This window comes from Euwallacea fornicatus, chromosome 11 (assembly GCF_040115645.1).
Source record: "Euwallacea fornicatus isolate EFF26 chromosome 11, ASM4011564v1, whole genome shotgun sequence".
Lineage (NCBI taxonomy): Eukaryota > Metazoa > Arthropoda > Insecta > Coleoptera > Curculionidae > Euwallacea > Euwallacea fornicatus.
The window spans coordinates 4,775,433-4,786,388 of NC_089551.1; positions in this window are offsets into that span (position 1 = coordinate 4,775,433).

The following is a 10,956-nucleotide window of genomic DNA, read 5'->3' on the forward strand; positions in this document are numbered from 1 at the left end:
CGAACCGTATGCCAGAAAAATGGAGATTTATAACGAAAATCATGAAAAAATTAGCAATAGATTTATTGTTATGAAAATTGTTTTTCATCTAATCGTCTGATTTAATATTATTGATAGAATAGAGGTAAAAGAAATCACTGTTGTAGCTACTTATTACCTTTATTATATTAATTAATTTGCTCATTTTTGGTGTTTTGTTTGCTTAGTGATAGAAATACGACGATAGTACCAGTAGTAGCAGACTTAACACTCAAAGGAAAAAAATGGAAAATAATACATTATTTCTTAACGTAGTCTCCTTTGAAATCAACACATACTTTTCTCAGCGATGATTTGCGGTTTCTATACCCTGTTTATACTAAGAAGATTTAAATGTTTGAAAAGAGACATCAACTTCGGACTCCGCCATTATTGGAAAATTTCGTTCCACTGAGCCATTTTTTCAAGTTTTGAAAAAGAAAATAATCTAATGGGGCTAAATCTGGCGAGTAGGGTGGGTGAGGGAAAGTTCGAAACCAAATTAATTGATTTTGGTCATCGTAATGACGGAAGCTTGAACTGGTGCGTTGTCCTAACGAAACACGACTTTTTCTTTGCTCAAACGTTGCCATAATTTTATATAACATTCCCTGTTTTTCCCGTTTGAGTCCATTGTATTAACTGCTCTTTCGTTTGAGATGTGAAATGATGGACCCATGTTTCATCCATGGTTATGAATCGACGCAAAAACTCGGCTTTATCGCTGCGAAACTTTGCCAAACACTTCCGTGACATATGCTCATGACGTTCTTTTTGTTCATCCTGTTCCATCAAAATGTGATGTAAAATATTTTTTGAAATACCTATCATTTCTGCTAACTCGTGCAATTTTATCCGACGGTCTTCCAGTACAGTTTTGTGGATTTTCACCACGTTCTCTAGAGTGGCCAAATCTGGAGCGTCACGAGGTCAACCACTGCGGAATTCGTCTTCACAGGTCGTACGACCGCGTTTATACTCTGCCACCCAATATTTTACAATTGTTAACGAACAATCAGATTCCCCCAGAGATGAATTTAACTCTGCTTTAATGGGGGATGCACTAAGTCTTTTCAAATGGAAGTTTTGAATCACATATTAATGACCAATTTTTCCATGTTCACGGAATGTCTAAAAACGTTTCTTAAAAACGGCCCCAAAATAAACACAAGCTAACGTGGCACCCTCAAACCATAGACATAAGCTTCTTCAGGTTAGACTTTTGTAATATAAGCAATTCTTTAACAAAAAAATCGATATCTATGTCAGGTCAGGCACTTCAGGGACCACCTGCATGTGAATAATTTCACTAATAGCGAAATGTGTAGTATGCATTTTATCTCTGGTATTACCGATGAAAAATGCTGCAAAAACTAGACGAATTAATCAGAAATGATTTCCAAACCGACAGTTACCAAATGGAAAAACAGTTATTCGTATTTACAAACACCTAAATCAAACTGGAACTTTTTACAAGAGAACTCCTGGGAATGGACGACCTCATCCGATTCCTCCGCAAACAGAAAAAGCTGCTCTTCAAGCAATCGTGGACGATCCGGGGACAAACTCTAGAAAAATCGGTCTAAATCTAAAGCTTGGTCACGTTACAATACGATGGATATTAAAAAGCCAGATGTTATGCTCTTATCAGGTACAATGAGTACAGGCCCTTTTACCAGGGGATTCCCCTCAAAAATTGGCTGTGTGTCTACGCTTCTTCAAACAAGTTTTATTTACAAGCGAAGCAAATTTTCCTCGTAATGCAGTTATAAATTTCCATGATAATTACATTGGTTTGCGCCATATCTGCTGCTTGACATGTTTGAACTGTTGCCGATTACTAGTGATATCCTCAATTCGAAAATTCAAGTAGAATTTTTTATCAGGTCTTGTTATCGATTTAAAGATAATTACATTTTAAGGAAAGGAATAACAAGTTTTTAGCTAAAGAAAAATATTTTATTAAAATGGTATCAATCGTTAGCTTCTAAAAAGCTGCGTTTTAAAGCCTTTCTGTTATGTCTAGTGTTGGAAACATGACGCATCAGAGACCAGCAATGGTCGGACATTATACGCGTACCCCAAAAACCCTGGTGAGGCTCCTCAACGACACGTGAATCTTTATGCATAGGTTCTCCTTGCTCTTCATTCAGATCACCTGAGTAATCAGGAACCTTGTCAAGTTGATAATGAAGAACGTGAATTTTTATACTCATAATACATCCAATATTTTTTAATCGTAGCAGTAGATCTTTTACTTGTTGGACGTAATTATCTGGTTCTGTATTACCCAAAATATTTCGCATCACCAAAATAAGCCTTCCAAGCATTTAATTCAATATCAATCATCGAGTCTATGAAGTTGGTGTCTTGCGTGAGTTGTTTGATTTGAGGATCCTCAAAAATACCTGCTTTTAACTTGTCCTTTGTAAACTGAGGAAATTTTCGGCAAATGTACGATAAACAGCTCCCATTTTTATCAAGACTTTTCACAAACTGTTTCACGATGCCCAGTTTTATATGTAACGGTGCCAGCATGATTTTATCATGAGATACCAATGGATTGTGAATCACATTTTGTGGGCGAGGTGTCACATATTTTCTCAAAGGCCAATTCCTTCTTGCCCAATGGTCAACTTTGACTCTGCTATCCCAGAGACACATGAAACGTGGGAACTTAGTGTATTCACTTTGTTCACCAAGAAGAATGTTAATCATTTTCAAATTAGCACAATTAACTCGTTGATGTTCATGATATTTCAATTTTTCCAAAATTAATGAAACGGTACAATATTCCTCCTTTAATTTTGTGTTGTGGTCCATAGGTGCCTCAACGTATCGATTTCCATTATGTGATAAAATGCGTTTAAGGCTACTTTTTAAACTGTCAATAAACAAACGCCACTTACTTGGTTCATATGGCGTCTGTTAAGACTTGATGGGCCAAGTCTTGATATATTTTGCGGCTAAATTGAAACCCCAAGTTGCGCCCCTGCACATCTTATATTTGTTGCCTTTCAGATTTCGCGATCATTAGATTCACTAGAAATGGTTTATGGTTCAAATTCTTCATCTTTTGTATTTTTGCTAAACGCTAAATTGTGAGGCATTCAGGTCGTAAACGTGCATCGGAGGTGGTTCTTGGGTACCGGAGTTCCTCACCATCACCTTCGGCGGTGATCGTGATTGGGGGTGCCGTCACGTCCCTTTCAGGATGAAGGGAATATTCCGGTCACTTGATAATTTGTCTATTGGCCGTTAAGCCTGGCGAAATGGGCATACTTCAGCTGAAATACGCTCCGAGTAAGAGTACGCCTTACGTCTGTTAACCATCATTTTCCAGTATTTAAGGGCTGGGAGAAGCTGGGAAGCATCATTATTATCACTATTGTCACTCTCATCACTCGAAGGTGAATCGGCATATCGCCTAATCCTCAATCATAGCTCATACTCTTCATCGGAATCGCGATCATCCAATCCTGTATTTCTTCAACTAAGTTTTAATCATATTCATGTGCTACGAGTCAGTTAATAAACCGTGTTAATGTTTAAAGGGTTGTCCTAATTCCACGACTTTCGAGAGATCCCACGTGTTTACCTAACTACGTAAGTTTCTAGTCTGTCCTGGACTTTCGCAAATAGGGAAGTACAGCATCGGCCCTTCGAACCGAGAAGTGTTACAGGTAGTGCTCGCGTGTAAGCGCTCTCGTACAGTAATCATGGATGGTATCTCCAACCTCTAAGGAAGAAATCCCTGCATATCGGGAAACGGCATCAAATCCATTTTTATCAACAAACTCTTGATATTTAAACATAATTCAGTTTTGTCATCTTGGTCAAAAAAACCGCTTGAGTCTTTCTCTCGTTCTCTATAAGAAGTAATTTTACGTCTGGAGCAAGTAAGTTTTTTTCTTTTAGCCGTGATGTCAACAGTTCCGCTGACTGTTTAGAAAGATTTAGATCTCCCGCAAGATCATCTAAATCATTTTGCGAAGAGGGTCGAGGTTCTTCGTCCGATAAACTTTCAGAACTGGTATCAGTTTCTGCTGATGCAGAATCCACGTTTTCTTGTATTTCATGTTCAGACACATTTTCAGTAACTGGAACTGAAGGAGTTGGAACTTCAACCGAACATTGCATGGGACGCTGCACAGATACGGTATTTGGATATTCTCGTTTAGTTCGATTTCTACCACTTATACGTTTTAAATCCACACTACAAAAATAACAATTGTCTAGATGATTTGTCGGTTTTTGACAAATAGTTGGAATTTCAAATTTAATCGCACTCCTTTTCGGCTTTTCCACAATCTCAAGTATTCAATACACGATTTACAAACAGAATCAGGAGTCCAGAGTTTAGCATTTTCATCCAGCGTCAAGCCAGAGTACAGCAAATAGGTATTTTTAACGTGCTCGATAATAGTTTTTTCAAGATTTTTTAAACACACATATGCAACAAAGATGGTTTTTATTGTTTAAACAACATTTTGAGCCACTCACAAAGCCAAAACTTGACTTATGGTGTGATTTTGCTTAAAATCTGCACGTTATAAGCGAAAAACAAATAGTGAAGAAACTGGCGGTGTACAAAAAAAGATTTAGAAATTTAAAAGCAGCATTGACATAAATAAGTTTCATCAGCTATAAAATATCCAGCAACAGAGAAAAAATTAAATTTTGTAAACCAGTGTTGTCTATGGCGACGAAAATCCATATGCCATAACGGCAGGCGGCTCTTATAGATCATTAACAGGGCCATATGTTTTGCCATTGAGGCTCAATAGTCCCCATCATGAGATCGCTTTCTTGAAAAGGAGCTGTTGGAACTTTTAGAAGACATTTTGCTCCACATCAGAAACGACATGTAGGTCATGCACGATGGTGCTCTTGCACGTGTTGGTTTAGTTGCAATTTTTAAATGAAGAGTACGAAACGCTGAATAGATAGAGGAGCCCCACAGGCTTGGTCCCCTCGGCTTTCAACTTTTAATGTTCTGGGAATTTTTTTGGAGGTACTATAAAATTTTATTTACGCTTCACCGATTAATAATGTTGGAAAAACTCTGGAATCGCATTATTACATGGTGCAATACGATCCGTAACACTCCGGGCATTCCCACACATGTAGGCGAGTTACTCAGACGTGGGTTGGAAATCTGCATTACGGCAAGAGCAGGTCATTTTCAACAATTGTTGTAATTTTTATTGTTTATTCGCTTAGTTTTGATAATAAAAAAATTGAAAACATTTGAAAAATACTAAACTACTTTTTTTAACTAAGACAGAAAGAAATTCTGTCTTGTGATACATCATTGTAATGGGGCTACTAAGAACTTCTAAAAATGGCCAAGAAATGTACGGGTCCGTGTTTAAAAAACTCAAGTTGTTGTCATTATCTCAAAAACTAAGTAACATTTAAAATTTGAAAATTTACTGGTTTTTAGACATACGGAACCTGTTAAGTTTTCACATCAAACGTTTTGATGAAAAACCTTTAGGTTTCGGTTTATTAAGAAAATTAAATTCGACCGAATTTTAGTTTTTTCACAATAACTCACAAACTAAAAATCATTTGGCAACAATGTTTACAGTTTTTAGAACAGTATGAAATTTACCACATTTCTTCTAATTTAACCGACCCTGTAACTCTTATCGTTTAAGAGATAGCAATGATTGCACATAGAATTTGGAACAACCTGTATATATGAGGGTTTTTATTTCGTTAGTGTAAGATATAGTTCAAAAATGGGTTTGTGAGGGTGGGCGCAGCTTTGGTCTTCACTTTGAAATGTAACTTTTGAAGATGTCCCGTGAATAGAATAGAATCGAATCGAATATCAGTAGGAATCGATACTGGAATAGGAATTCCCCGTTTTCGGGAAAGTCTTAAATAGTAAACCCTCTGGAGGATGATCATAGGCGTACCCTAGTTGGGGTACCCTCGACACAACATGCGCTACCCGCCGCATTGAACCGTGGTGTCGAAGCTGATGAGAGGTCCTTCGTTGACGATTTCTTCAATTGTAATTGCATCTGCATCATAAGGGCCGACAAAGCTTATCATAAGTAATACCGATGCCGACAAAGTCTTCCACGGGGAATTCTCCTGTCGATAAAATAACTCGGTGGGAGTTCTCACGCACCAACCAAAGTCTATCATGGGCGTGCCAAGGGGGTACATCATCTCCTTAACAATAACTTAACCCTAACTTTACTCACAATCTACAACCGTTTCGATAGAGTCTCGACCTGATCAGAATACACAATGCAATGCAATTAAATACTGTCTACAGGGTGGTTGATTTGATTACTGGATCCTACATACAGAAAACCACGGCGGTGTGAAAAGTGGTTTCGAAGCAGCAATTGTCCCAGGAGCGTAGGGCAACAAACCTCACATAAACCTTAAAATCTTCAGCATTGGCCTATGGGGAAAAATTGATTTAGGGCTCAAAAGTAACTAGTAATAATGATAATATGTGTCCAAAAGCTGAGTTCTGCATCTCAAACGGTTCCTGAGATGTCGTTTAAAACTATTTAAAAAAAATTCTTTATAATACCCTTCATCTTGGAAAAGGTGCGTTCGCAGACTCATGTTAATAAGAACTATTTTTTACAAAGCGCCAAAGAAACACATATGTTTGAAACACTCTGTAGAGGCAATTTTTTTTTAATGAGTCTGAGATCTCGGAAACTGTTAGAATTGCGGAGCTTCTCAGCAGTCGTCTGCTTCATCTAGCTGTGTCGCAGTACTAGCTGTATTCCGTGGTACCATACTTTTGACTTCTTCCGCCCTTCTGACTATTGATATATACAATTTCGTCGTGCGAACCTGAAAGCTAGTCACAGTGAGTTAACTACACTGAAGAGATTCATTTTCTTCACGCAAAACCACAAGAAACCATCCTAGAATTGAATTTTCAACACGTTGTTTCGAGATAGTTCAGGCATCAGTCTGATCGTGTAGAAATGTCTTTACCACGTCATCTACTGATGACTGAATCAAGGAGCCCCCCTACGAGAGATCGATGGCTAACCGGAGCTAACCTGAAATACTGAGGTCGCTGTTTCACTTTATTGCAATGGTGATTATTTATTACGCGGTGATTTCAATACCAGCTGAGGTTGTGCTAATGCCACCTTCTTATAACTGAGTCTAAATGAAATCAGCTGAGTTTCTTTGAAATCTTTACTTTGAACGTTTTCGAAATCACGCAAAAAGTGCTTTAAACTAATCGCCTAAAATAGTAAACTACACACATTAGAAAAGTTTAAGAACACTTTTAAAAAATCATAAAATGACAAGTCATTTCAGTTGTAGTTTATATTATGCTACAGAGTGATAACGAAATAACTTTCATAAATTTAACCAACAATTAAGAACATCATTTTCATTTAATTTTTAAAATCGCAGAAAAACGAAACATCTTTTGAAAATTGGCAACGTCGCTTCGTGTTTATTTAATTTCGACACCTCTCTAAGTATCTGCATAAATTAGGTATGCATTATTACACAGCTTTTTGGATCTGACACTTGTTACCTGCGCATCCAATGCTTTATCCCCTTACCCGCAGAGTTCACTTGGGGGACCCTTTAAAAGATCAAGTTTTCAGAGTTCAGTACGGTGTTGCCGCTTAAGTTTACTTTTCCCGGTTAACCCGTATATCAGTTATTAATTAAGTTTTTAATTAATTTTAAAAATGTTATTAATAAATAATTTTCACTTTTTTGTTACTCGTCAAACAATAAACATGTCAAATGTGTTTTTCAACATTTTATTAAACTTTTAAGCTTATCACAGCTTTTCGGTTACCAATTCTAACATTTTGTTTTTTTTTTTAACTATTAGGTTTCCAACCCCTGTTGTAAGGAACCTTTTTGATCAAAATGACTCTCCTCAATCATTGGTTAAATTTGCAAAACTTATTTCCCTAACACCCTGTATATTAGTGTAAGTCCTCTTTGTGTACACATATTTCAATTGATGGGAAAAATCTAAAAGTCGATAAACAATTTTCTTGCAGATGTACAAAAAGTTGGAATTTTGTACCCTGCTAAATTATCAGGCGGATTCAATTTCATTCTTTCGATACCAGCTGGTGTTCAATAGGTGTTTTGAAACTCTTGTGTTTTACCATGGTACAACAACATTTAATTCTGGATGAGATAAATCGAATGATAAGCCCTCTTTAAGCTGGCTTGAAACAATTTAATGTAGCTGAGCGAGTGTGTGTTTCCCAAAGTGTCTAATCAGTCGATTATGGAGGCGCTTTAGGGAAACTGGGACTCCGGCGAACAACACCCAGGATGTAGACGCAATACAATTGTAACTCGAAACTGATATTTAATTTTAATAAACTAGAAAGCAATCTACCACTACGGTACCTGAATTGGTTGCTGATTTACACAGGGCGTTCCGCGTGACTATAGGCCGAGATATTGTTATAAATAGTCTCCGTGGAACTAATCTTCATTTTCGAAGACCATTAAGATGTCCACCTCTGCTAGAGGCAATTGCGCTACAAGATTAGAGTGATGTCAAGAATATGGAAATTGGAATTGAATTGGTTCAGCTACAGGAGCATGCACTGACAAGTCGAGATTTGGATTTCGCCCAGATTCTAATTGAATAAGAGTGTAGACACAGTCTTATTCAGGTCGTTCATACATTTTAAGAGACGTCCGGGAAATCTATTCATATAGAGGTGCTACCATACCGGCATGAGTCGAAATAATGATTGACGGCCGAACCGACCTCGTTTTTCCAAATCGAGTCTTAACAGCTCGACAGTACGTCGATATCATCTTAACCCTACAATCCGACCATTTGCTGGTGCTGTTGACCAAAACTTTCGTCTCGTGTTTGATAATGTTCGCCCACATGTCGCTGGTATTGTGACCGACTGATTGACCAATGAATGAGTCACGTCGCATCGCCATGGCCAGCACAATCACCAGATCGGAATCCAATTGAGCATGTCTCGGATATGCTTTAAAGAAGAGACTCGCCTCGTATGGCCAATATTCACGGTACCTTTCGATTCCGGGAGCTATTGTCGAGTTGAAAGAATGGGGAATGGTTCGACAAGGGGAAATTCACATATGTGTATAATAATGTTTTGAGTATGGATGACAGAATTAGGGCTGTAATTAACAATCGTGGAGATCCTAGTTTGTATTAGACTTCACCTTTTTTGGTTGCCATGAATGCTTCATTAAGCTGAAAGAAAGGCGTTTTTAGTTATACAGGGTTCCATGTATTAAACCATTCACTTTAAAAGGCAAATAAAAACTTCCACATAAGAGAAAAAAAAGATTTTGTTCGACCATTATACAGGGTGTTTCTTAACTTATACGCATGAATTCGGGAAATTGTTGTAAAAACGAGGGTTCATATAAAATTATTTCCCCTTTTTTGTAGTATAAATTCGGTGCTTCTTTCTTAAAACTTGTATATTTTATTTATTAACAGAATCACATGCACACAGCTCATTTGTGGCGACATTAAAAGAAAGAGAGCGATGCTCTTTTTTTTGGGGTGGGTATGTCAACCCCGGGGTAAAAAATCTTGTCGGTAAGACGGTACTGGAGTCCGTACTACCAACTTGAGTGGGGTTTCATCCACTAAAAAATCCCCGTGTGTTTTCAAAGAATTTTGAGCTCATGCTCAAAATCTCGATCGCTCTTTTGGGACGTTGTTGTTGATAGTCTTCCTATGAGCAAATTCAAGCGGGACTATCGCTCTCTGCTCTGTTTTCTGTAGTTTCTCGTTCGGGAATTCTGGGTGTTTCCCGGAACTTTGGCGTCAGTTTCCCGGTTTTCTTTTGCCTTCTTCTTGTCCTTTGTGTCCTTCTTTGTCGTCAGCTGACTTCTTTTTGTGGATCAATGGCTCGCATTAATAAATTTGAAATACCAGAAGGCGTTCTGGCGTTCTTATTGCATTTTTGTGATAGTTTTCTTGGCAGTTAATCTGTTTTCTTTCAGGGTCTTTGACTTCTGCGGTCCATTGTCGGTTGAATTTTGCTTCTCAACCGTTGTCCAGCAGTTGGTGCCTGGGTCTTTTGCGCGGAATGCCATATTCTGTACTGTAGTCCTTTGCTCTTCTTACCAGCTCGTTTGGATGTTCCTCGGAGTCTCGGAAGGTCTTTGCTGCATGGTCTTTGATGACGTCCGTCATTGTTCTGTAATTTAAATCAATTTTGATTATTTCGTTGCTAACAAACCAGGGTGCTCCAAGAGCCGTTCTCAGAGCAATGTTTTCTACTGCCTGAGGACTGTTTAGATGCGTTCTGGCTGCATAACCCCATGCTGTTGATGCATATGTTAGCTGCGGTTTAATGACGGTCTTGACGAGCATGATCTTGCTTTTGAAGAGCAATTTGGACTTCCTATATATCATAGGGAGAGAGCGATGAAGACCAGTTTCCAGTCTTAAGTATGAAAACACTGGGCACTAACCATGGGCGTACACTGACTAGAGTGCCATTAAAACCTGTCTAGCATAGCATAAAGCAGTTATCATGCAGGATTTAATTCTTTATAAAAAGTTCCGACTCCAGACGCAAACACTGCTCTTTTAAAATCATAAGGGATAACGCTAGGAAAATTCCTGCCAACAAGGAACCTTATGCTTAATCTTAAGAGCAGCGTTATGAGTCCATCCTACGCGATAACGCTAACCATAGGCGTAACGCAGGGAATTCACCATCCTGGCCTACCTTATGACAAACTAAAAAAAAAAATTATTATTAAATCCTAAGCAATTGTAGCTGAGGACAAGTAATAATTGTTAATGGAAAAAAATGTGGTAAAACATTTTTTATTTCGGAAATACCAATTTATTGCAAATAAACAGAAAATAATTTGAATTTAATAAAATTGAAATTGCCGTTAATTTATCACAGTAACTGTTCGAAGTTATTTCCGTAATACTTA